Source organism: Haliotis rubra, unplaced genomic scaffold (assembly GCF_003918875.1).
Source record: "Haliotis rubra isolate DU_JTF1 unplaced genomic scaffold, ASM391887v1 Scf112, whole genome shotgun sequence".
NCBI lineage: Eukaryota > Metazoa > Mollusca > Gastropoda > Lepetellida > Haliotidae > Haliotis > Haliotis rubra.
Genome location: NW_025765026.1, coordinates 1,819,843 through 1,831,377, shown reverse-complemented (window position 1 = coordinate 1,831,377; position 11,535 = coordinate 1,819,843).

The following is an 11,535-nucleotide window of genomic DNA, read 5'->3' as shown; positions in this document are numbered from 1 at the left end:
GGAATGGCGTTACCTGAACATGGTTCTTTGATTGGCTAATTAGTACAACGATACCTGAAGATGGTGGTTTGTTTGATCTGTACATTCTTTTCAGAAAATGCTCATGCGCCCTGGTGGAGACACGGCATCCATAGAACATGGTGACAAGAACAACACGTAGATACACTTTTGTATGTGTGTATTTTACAGAACTGTTTTTCAGAACTGGTTGTTGTTTCACAATGTGTTTTAAATACCCTATATTTGTACACACTCACTGTTGGATAGTGCACAGATACAGATTTGAATTCAACATTGCAACCGAAAACGTTATTTTAGTTGTCTTTTTATGAATATAGGTAATGACTCTATTTCAACAGATATAAGTGTCCATTGTATTATACGCTTTAGGAAGTCAGACGGTAGAGTTACCCTTCCTTCTGTGATCATGTCAGATCATGTTTATTCTTGTCAGTGGACAATGTGTTTAACAATTTACTTTTATGTTTATTTTGGCTTTAGTTCGTTAAATTATTTATATCGGCTTTAGTTTTCGGCATGTGATATATACTGCTTCAAAGACTTGCAAGTGAGCGTGTGCGTTTTTTGTCTTTGGTGCGTTTAGTTTGTAAATACCTTTCGTATATTCCTGCACATTGCTACATTGATTCGGCAAATGATAATTATCATTATACTTTAGATTCAATAATAAGTAACGTTGTAACCCTTATCCCATTGCATTGTTACTGTAGATGTTTACAGGTTTGACAATGCTTTTAATGAAGGTATTAAACAGTTCGGAATTTCTATTCAGGCCACCAGACTATTCATATCAAGACATATTTAGATTCGCATGCTTTCAAAATCGATACCATACATTGTAGAAAACAGATAAAGCGAACTTGCTTCAAACGTGTTCTCATTTATAACCAAATAAACTTCATTGTGGACATTCTGGAACTAAGTGATTTCTGTATCCATTGATTAAGAAGGAAGTTCAAACGGCCATTTTGGAACATCAAAGGGTCACGATCAATATGTCTTTTCTGAACTCTTTGTGGTGTTTGTATGTCCATCCCAAGGGGAAAACTGCATATTTCAGAAACTCCTGCAAATAGTACCGGCCTTGTGCACATCCAAACAATGTCGCCATATCAAGATCACTGACCCACGAATGTGTGGAGTTGTTCTGAACCAACAAGAAGAAAGACGATAACACTAGCAGAATTATTAATCTTACTTGCATTTCCATTATGAGAATTATGAATCAAACTTGCATTATCAGAACTGTGAATCTTACTTCATTATCAGAATTAAAATCCTACTTGCATTATCAGAATTAAAATCCTACTTGCATTATCTGAAGTATGAATCAAACTTGCATTATGATAATTAGATAACTCTTCCGTATGCTTCTCCCTGTTGCGATTTTGTTATAATTTTTATTAGCTCTCGTGTGGCCACTTCCTAGCTTTGTATATGCTGCTGGTTATATCAGTGCTGAGATGTCTCTTACAATCTTGACAATATTTTGTAAAATAAACACAGTTTAAATCTCTTGGATATGTTTTATGTAGTATATTCAAACTTTCACCAAAATGATAAAACACAGAGAACGGTAACGGTCATCACACACGTACTTGCAACAGTCACCCTACATATCAACCATTGTTGAACTTCAATCTCTTGTATAACCCACACGTCACACACCACAAGACCCTAGCCACAAGACAGACTGCAGAGACATCCAACACACAAAATACACATCCCCAGCACACATCTAAACTCTCACGGACAGACACACAGTCAACATACATAATGCAGTCCAAACACAGACAGACAGGGTATATAGACAACAACAAAAATCACAGCACAACACAAAGATAACATTGTACACAATTTACAAGACCTAAAGGATTTTACTACATATATTTGAAGAATACACCCAGTTTGAAAAGTAACTTCGCAACCAAAATCGATATTATACCCACTACTATACATTAGAACATTAAACCATAACTGTCCTGTTGAGACCAGGCCCCGATTTCTCGAAACAAACTTAAGTTTTTACTCAAATTTCAAACTGAGTTGGACAATTTGAAACAGATGAATTTTTAACTCAACTGCATTTTTTAAATAAAAAAGCCCAAACAACTTAAGTAATCTATCCACCAAAGTCAAATTTTCTACTATGTTTGAGTTTAATATCGATTTTAGTTCATTCTGGAAAATGCATTTTCTCAAATTTGAGTAAAAACTCTAACATAAGTCGAAACTCAGACTTAAGTTAGTTTCGAGAAATCGGGGCCAGATAGGACCTTGACCCTGAGATGTAAATTGTTTAACACAGCCGGGCTCTGCAGAAACGTTCCACTATATACTTTGGTGTGAGGTTTTAGCAAAGAAGATTCTAAAACTGTCTAACCATCTCGAATCTAAAACGCCTCTCACGTACTCATAAATATCAAAATTCAAAGCAACTTATTTTATTGAGAATTAAATAAGTAGTCATATATGCAGAACAAAATCGGAGGTTATGGACTAAACGTGTGTATCTAGAGTTACATATAAGTGTATACTCTGTGGTCTTGATTCATTTATACGTCTTTTACATTTTATATAATCATGTGTTATATACTGCACACCAAAAGTTTAGACTCACTTAAAACACGCACTATATATATGTTATGTATATATATGGTTACATCGAAGATGTATTTCTCCACTAACTTGGAGGAACCAACTGAAAACCTTATGCAGATGAACTGCACGAGGATCATGCATCAAATTGCTGAGATGCATGTGCAAATATCGTTCATGTGAACAGCTGCGTTTTGGTGTAAAGTTCTCTTAAGAATTCGTCAATTTTTACTGAGTTTCATCATTTATTGAACTCATGACAATAATCTTTCCAAAGTTACGAATATGTTTTACAATACATCAGTTCATGTGTAAACAGTACCTTTAAACAGTGTAGAATATTTTGCAAAATCTAGTTTGGAACAGTTGACAGAAGTTAGTGAGTACATTTACACTATTGAGTCTAAACTTTTGATGGGTAGTATAGTATGCTCATGAACACCGATGGTGGGTAAATAAGAAATATAGCATTTGAATCTGAATCACACAAACACAACACACACACACACACACACACACACACACACATAATTACTCTCTCTAAGACATCACAACAGGCACGGTGATAGAGCCAGTCTTCATGTCATGTGTTCTATAACACGTGTTGTTTTGCCGGCCAGATCAGCCACTACATCCTATTCACCAGGCACATCATGACCTGTCCTTTATGCGAGACACATTCTACATGTCGTGTCAACGATGTCATCTGATGCCAAACACTTCACTGTCCGAGATTCCTGGAATATTGCTAATGGAGGCAAACGAGTAATGTCATCACTGACACATGCACGCCTGCACTCGCCCACTCAAAGGTTGAAGATCGCTTCGAACAAACATAATCACAAAGTTCATTGGGAGCCAGCTAAATCACGGAGGACAGCTGAAAGTGACCTGGATCGTAGACTACCACTGAAACCCATGGCCCTTCATGGAATGCACTTTAAGTCAAATTCTTCCTCATATTCATCAATCAGCAGCTGTCACGGTTAACAGAGCAGTATGGAAATACATATTTGTGTCATCATACCTGGCAGTTTCGTTCTCCTCTGATTATGTATTTAGAACAGAACCAACGAATCAACCTCCAAGGGAAATATATGTTTTGAAAACGAGCAGGGGAGCAATATTATGTAAATGTAAAACGTGAGTGCGGAACAATACCCAGTCTTGACTATCGTCAGAAACAAATAATTCCTTTCATGGTAAATGGTAAATAACTGTGGACGGGCACTGAAAATGATGACACGAGGGGTAAGTATGACACCAAAAGGGTGTCGTGCATGTAAAACCCTCCATTCACACAATTTGCCCAAAGGTAGATATTCACAGACTGACGCTTGACAGTAGTACTCAGAAGTACACAGTATCAACACAATATGTTCAAGCCATGTAATGATCGTCCCAGTATTGCGTTATGGGACATAGTACTGCCAAATACGTCTGCACACTCTCTTCTGCAAGCGACACAAATACCACCCAGAATAATTTGCTGTTAGACTGAGCGAGTGAGTTTAGTTTTATGCCGCTTTGAGCAATACTCCAGCAATATCACGGCGGGGGACACCAGAAAAGGGCTTCACACATTGTACCCGTGTTGGGAATCGAACCCAGGTCTTCAGCGTGACGAGCGAACGCATTAACCACTAGGCTACCCCACCGCACCTTGTTAGAAGAATGCGATGTGGCCTACCTGTAACCTGTATATACCTGTATAACAAATGCAATCAAATATTGGTGTAAAAGCTTTCAGATGAATACATCTAAACTGCTTCTTTCAGCTTACAGGATGTTTACATCTACCTCAGATGCTGAACGACAAACCTTGGACACAAAGATACTAACTATTTCGTATAAACTCAGTAACTTTGGGAAATGTATGGATGGAAAACGAATTAGGAAATATCATCTTGTCAGAACTCAAACAAAGACTTCAAGGGAACTTTTTAAGTCTGTCAATCGTTACGTCATTCAGTTATCAAGAGTTACGCACATAAATGTTCAATAATTTTTCTTGATGTCGAGAAATATCTAACGCTGGACTTACCATTTCATTATTGGACCTGAATAGCGAAATTCAAATGCGAGAACTTTAATGTGTTGACTCAAATTGTCCGACATAAGAGTAATTATCTATGATTCAAGTCAGACTAGTAAATGTTTTAATCGTGGAAGAATATCATCTAATTATATGTCAACAACGGATAACTGTAAAACACCATTTTAGTTCAGACAGACAAAAGATGTTACATTAGGTGTATTGGTTCACAGTATATTAGTGTGAACAAAAGTCATAAAGATTATTCCACATAGACGCTTCTATTTCCAACCATATTCGGACCGTCATAGTACATTATTCAAATGCGGCACCGACGGTAAATTGGAGTTGTCTCCCCTCGTCTATAATACCGTCGTATTTCTATGAAAACCGCCCCTACCCCAAACAGCTAATGTCAGAGTGGTGTACACCCTTAGTCCTGTTGGCTGTACATAACTCCTAATAACATGAAGGTTTTATAACTATTTGAAATCTGCACCTATGTTTTTTGTTTTCTGAAATTGTTACCATGATATAAAGAAAAATCAAATTTAAACTCTCCTCAATATCATTTGTTTTAGTATACAATATATGTTTTTTAGAAAAACAAAATTGTTATGTAGACATTTCTTGAGCATTTACTCAGCAGTCAATCCTGACGTGGAAAGAAATTGTTAGGGAAAGTACTTCTATGCCTTGCGTTTTGATCTGCGCCCTATTGGAAATATACTTAGTATAACCAGGAACTAGGTAATAACATAATGAGTAAATTGTTATCAAAATTATATAATTCAAACATGATAAGACGTTTACGGCCTGTTCAAATGAAGTATCGTTATCTTTAGCAATTAGTTTACTATGTTTGCATTTCGAATTTAATGAAACCGAAGCACTTGTTAAAGATGGAAAACAAACTGTTGCATTCGTTTATGACTGATTCGACTAACTAACATTGACACTGACTATGTACATATATGTGTAAAATGAATTACCCTATATTTTACTTCACGCAGGACAACACTCAAATTTCACCTTGGTTTGGATCTTCTATCGCGTCCTGAGATGTGAATAACCTTGCTGTCTTTATATGTCAAATAGGTCCAAATAGCTAACACGCTTTTGGAATATCATATAGACAAACAGGGGAATAAGTTCATTATTTCCCCTCCTGAGTCGACAAGAAACAGCTATACAGTTGTCGCTTGATTAGATTGGTAGGGATAGGGGTGAAGGGGTTAACCAGTAACTAGCAAGCTGAATAACCAAATCAAATGATCAGTCCTGGAGACACCGGATTCTCCAATCGAACGGGCGCGTTATCACCTAGCCTGTTGTTGGACACGGGGCTGAAATGTGATCAAACAGGTTTAATAAAGCGAGGAGTATCTCATCAGAGCTACCTTGCCCTCGATGATCAGGTTAATGACATCCGGCTTGGACATAAGTGACCAAGATGACGTTGTACTCGTCCCTGGACACAAGGCATGGTGATGTCTTACTTATTATAACACAGTCTATCACGCAAGCATAAAACATTAAAGGCGAATTGTTTCTACGCTGACCCGTCTGTCACACTCTGTTATATATACTGGAGATATGTAAGCAGGCTCAACGTTCATTCATACTGGTGTAATGCTTTTCTTAAACACATCTAAGTTCTTTAATTTGATTCTAAATATATACTAATCATAATTAAAGGTAGAAACCTTTAAATGTCAATATGAAATAGGTTTTTAAAAATATAGTTCGTATTCATAGAGGATTTAATCATGTCTGTCACAATATGCAGATAAATATGCATTTTCAGTACACAATATGTTATGTAATTCAAACATTAGTGATCAACATGCATACCCTTACAAAGAAAGATAGTTCACGGTTTGGATGACAACTACTTTATTATATTACGACGCTATGTTTAGGTATATATTCTTATAGCGTTGTTAAGTAAGAGCACATGTGCTCATCACATGAGCTCATCAAATGATTGTTGTAACTATGCTGCAACCCGATGAGGCAATTATTTCCGAGTAGTACGATGATGTGGACATTTATGTGTTTTGGTCTCTCCTTGCTCTTAGTGTTCATTTCAAAGAGCAGTCCTATATGAAGAGTTTCATCACCGTAATCACATTCTAGGTTCTGCATCGATAATGTGATAATAGCACATTGTGTGGGACTATATATTTTTGTGTCACCTCTATGATATGTCTGGAAATGTGATGAGACGGCATAAAACTACATTCACCCATCACCTCAGACAGTATCCATGTGCCTACGAACCAAACACTTCATTTTCATTGGTTTGCGAACATTTGCTACCGACTTGTCAGTGAATTTTAGAGGGGTAAGCTATAGACGCAATGACCTGTGCTAATTAGCCCCAAGTCCGAATGACACACAAGGGGGTGAATTGATTGCGTGCGTGTCCTTTCCGAAGGATATTCGTTCTATATATACGAATCCAAACATTGAACCTGAATTGCCTCTCTCCTTACCTCAATTTTTCACATATGTTGACAACCTTTTACTTTAAATGCCTTTGTTTGTGCAATCCATGGCCACAGGTCAGACCAAACCAGGATAATAGGAAGAGTGTCTTAAAAACAATGAAGTAGACTCATATATGTGGACTCTTTGTAATGGCCACCTTTGCTGTTCCCAGTTGCATTATGGTGGCAAAATGCAAATATCACTGGAACTTCACGTATGATCGGAAGTTTTGAATACTTAGGACCCACATTGGAAGTATAGAGATTGATTGCAAGATATGTGAGGTTATCCTTGAAACGACTTAGACTGGGTATTGCCCTCTATTGGACCTGTCAGATGACATTTCTTCGGCACTGTAAAGGTACTTTATTGAATCTGACTTTATAATAACCTCAACATATCTCCCCTTCACACATTCAACAAGTTCTGTCTCTGATGGTCTAGCCTTTCATGCTGTATATACCTGTTTTACATATTTCTCTGTGGGACCTGTATCAATCAGATTAGTCCTTACCCAACACACGGCGCCTCTGTTGGTGTTACTGACCACGATCTTATTTGAGCTGAAATACTACATGTTTGTCGTCGTCTACATCCAGCTAATATCTTTGTGTCTCAGTTTGATACAGACCGAGTGGCAAACACGAAGCAAGTTATCTCGAGGTAATTAAACACGTCTCATCGTCACTAGGAAGTAGTAAGCTGCCATTTTGAAACTATATCACGGATGTGGGTGGCTCTGAAGATCGAGACGAGTGATGACAGTGTCTGTAAACCAAGTTCATCAAGGTCACGTACACACACAGAGAGAGAGGGAGAGAGAGAGAGAGAGAGAGAGAGAGAGAGAGAGAGAGAGAAAGAGAGAGAGGAAGAGAGACCGACTTATTCTAATACATAGTTTAGCCAAATTATGTTCAACTTCTAAGTCCAATTCCTTCAGATATAAGGTTTGTCAAAATGAAACTTTCTGAATGATTGCCCTCAGAGACGAACAGTGGGGTAACACAGCCTTGACCTCTTTTCCCAGATCTGGATAAGAGTGTATTGAATGTACGTTTATGCTAATGAAGAAAACAGTGGATATAATTTCACATGATTATTGGATATTAGGAACATGTATTTGCAATATGGACCATAAAATACGACCTGGATTCTTTACTACACTTTACCAACATATATACTGATATTATATTCGGAAAATATAATCTAGTCCACGAGGCTCGCCCGCCATAAACTAATACTCAAATCATCCGAACATGCAATCTGTTATGATGATAACTATCAACGAGGGTCATGAAGTTTGGTGGCTATCATTGTCTCAATTTTGCTGTTGATTAGGAAAGGCTAAATCACAACTTCATAAATCAGAAAAATTATAAACATTGTCTCACACAATTGCCATTGTGACGAACTGGTTCTCAAGTTGAAAGTCCATCCAGAAATCGATACGTGATGAACTCAAATTTTGAATAAAACAGTAAACAACGTTACTACAATTTACAGTAAACTAAACTTTGAGGTAAACAACCACAACATTTCAAGGATCAGTCAACAAATTATATTGAAACACATTGTCATAGGTCAACAACAACAAACGGCAATGTGCATATTTGATCAAATATGAATCAAGAACAAGCCATGTTATATTGCCCAGTACACACTCGAAATGTCCAGAGTTTATTCCAATCTTGATTCCTGAAAATTGGGTTGTAAACTGGCCCAAAATGTGTAAAACCAGCGATTTCAGCTATTTGTTCCTTCTAATTTGAAAAAGTCGTAAGTCCAAGCGAGGAAGGCCTCAAATCGGCCTCGTTAGCTCTTATATAGGTACAGGATGCCTTCTAAAACCTGACGTCTCTCGAATCAGGGAGTTGAACCCGGAAGCAAATCAACAAACACAGCAGGGAGGATAAAAATGTCAAGTGCCTGGACTGTAAACACTAAGGGAGGTCACTCTATTTTACCTGCTGTGGAGGAAGTATCACTCTACAATACTTTATGAGCAACACATTCACAAGCGTTTCAACCAGCATCCACTAAAAAAATACATATATTATATATATATATATACATGTACAACTACGTACCATCATGTATATCTTTACAGAAATGTAAATAGAAACAATTACCATACGTCATGTGGTTTGGTGATCATAATGTAATGTCTGGACTAGACGCCATTGACTGATATCAAGAACATCAGTTTATGCAACTGAAATACGATCTTATGAAAAGCATGAATGTAAATGTTGCCGACCAAGTCTGACCCGTACCATCACGGGGCGGTGGCCATAATAAATGTACTTAGTTCGTTTGAAAGAAAACAAGTTGTATATAAATGTTTAGATGTTAACATTCAACCAAGTGTGTTGTTATTAAAGTAATGACAAAAACAGAACTAAAGAGCTTAAACAACACAGTTATAGGTACTGTGACGCATCGAAAGTCACTGACTCACCTAAAGCACTACTACTGTACTATGAGCAGTAGGAAAGACAGGAGGAATGTTAACATAACATTGACGTTTAATGCCTCGTAGTTCAGACTGGGGACATTATGACATTGAAAAGTGAAAAAGAAATATCACAATGACGATCAATACTGCTTAACATCTTTGTCGCACGAACCAAACCAAGCGTTAGATGGAAGCCTGCAATGAAGCATACAATTTAGATACGAACTCGTGAGTTCCCGAGTTACCTAAGCTGTTTTGACACACAGGCAAAGACGTCAATTCATTTCATCTCACACATGCTCTAATATTGAAAAATTGGGAGACTGAACAGGTCGAGACAAAACATTTTCGTTACTAAACACATGCTATTCTTGAGAAATTCGTGGTCTGTCGTGTTGAAACATTGAACTGCGAGAACGTTGATTTAGGAACAAGGTCAACAGGTAGAATGATCTCATCACGATAACGCTGAGTGTTATCCCTCGACACATCATACCGCTACCGCAATCAAAGGGAACGTCTTCATGGAAACGTTATCAATGTTAACACACGTCTCGATAACGTCCATCAGAACAGTGAAGACGACAACGGGACCCATCACCTTTCTTTAGTTGTTTGCAAACCAAATCATTCACTGCTTACACCAGTAAGGCAATATGGGACGCCATGTTGGTTGTTTGGCAACAACGTTTTGACGATAACGACAATTTACTGATTAGAAGCGATTTCTCAAACGCGTGGTTCAAATCCAGATGTGGTTACTCAGGGCCTACGCTTCGCTTCCTCGCGGCCTGGGCCAATCGTACGTGTGATCTGTTTCTTGGGAACTTTCTCAACGTGGCGATACCGTGTGTTTTCACTGACTCTTTCCATTGTCAGTCCAACTGCTCTCCACTGTCATTTGTGTACATGTGTACAGGCGGCACCGATAATCGTGATGGACTGTCAATGGGTGTATGCTTTCGTGTCTTCAAAAAAGTGTGAAAATGCGTGAGGATCCCGGTGTACTTCTCCACAAAGTGAAAGTTTGTGACATTAAACTGTCGCTGTTTCATGTATATTATGGTATTATTCGTGTTTTGGTAGCGAATTTCAAACAATTATCCGTTTGAATTTGTTCATCTCTGTACAATTTGGATTTTAAGTTGTAAGATGTCATGAGGTTGTCTTAAAGAGAGCAAGCAATCAAACATGCACACCGCAGTTTTCAAAAAGACAAATAAAATTATTTGCGAACTATTTATTTCAGCTAGGAGCTATCTTTTTCCTTTTTAACTTCTCTTTTGTTTCTTTTTTTTCTTTGTTGTTTTTTTTTTGGGGGGGGGGGGGGAGCGGGGGGATTTAAAATGGTGTTGTGTATGACCACCCTTTAAGAAAACGAAGTTTCAGAAGGTAAACCTTTGAATGAGGTTTACGGATTCCTACTCAGCGAGTGAGTATTTTCAATTCGTGAAACAGAAATTGATAAACTTCTCTTCTCCAGTAATGACATTCATGGGATCGTTACAATCGCTGCGGTAAGATCATGCACATTTGGTGGATGCATATTTGATCAGACGCTGAGGAAGCCAACGTTCCCGTGCAGTATGTTTGTCGTCTGCTACCTTGCAGATGCTATCTGGAGCAGACGACTACACAGTGCACCCTTGTGTGCAGCAGATAGTGCTCCTAACCCCTGATCGCCATGGGATATTGACTGACACGAGTCCTGTCTGAGAGGTAAGATATAGATCGTCCGTTGCCTAATCTTTCTTTTCTCCACCTTACCATCTCAACTGGTGCATCTCTTCATCTTCTGGAAGACCCATACGGTATTTACAACATTACTCTTCAGTCCTGTTGAAATTCTCTGAATGAGAAGTCCGAGGTTATTTCTTAATCTATATAGGAGGCTATTCAATACTGAACGTAATGAATGTTTTCGTGAAATCCC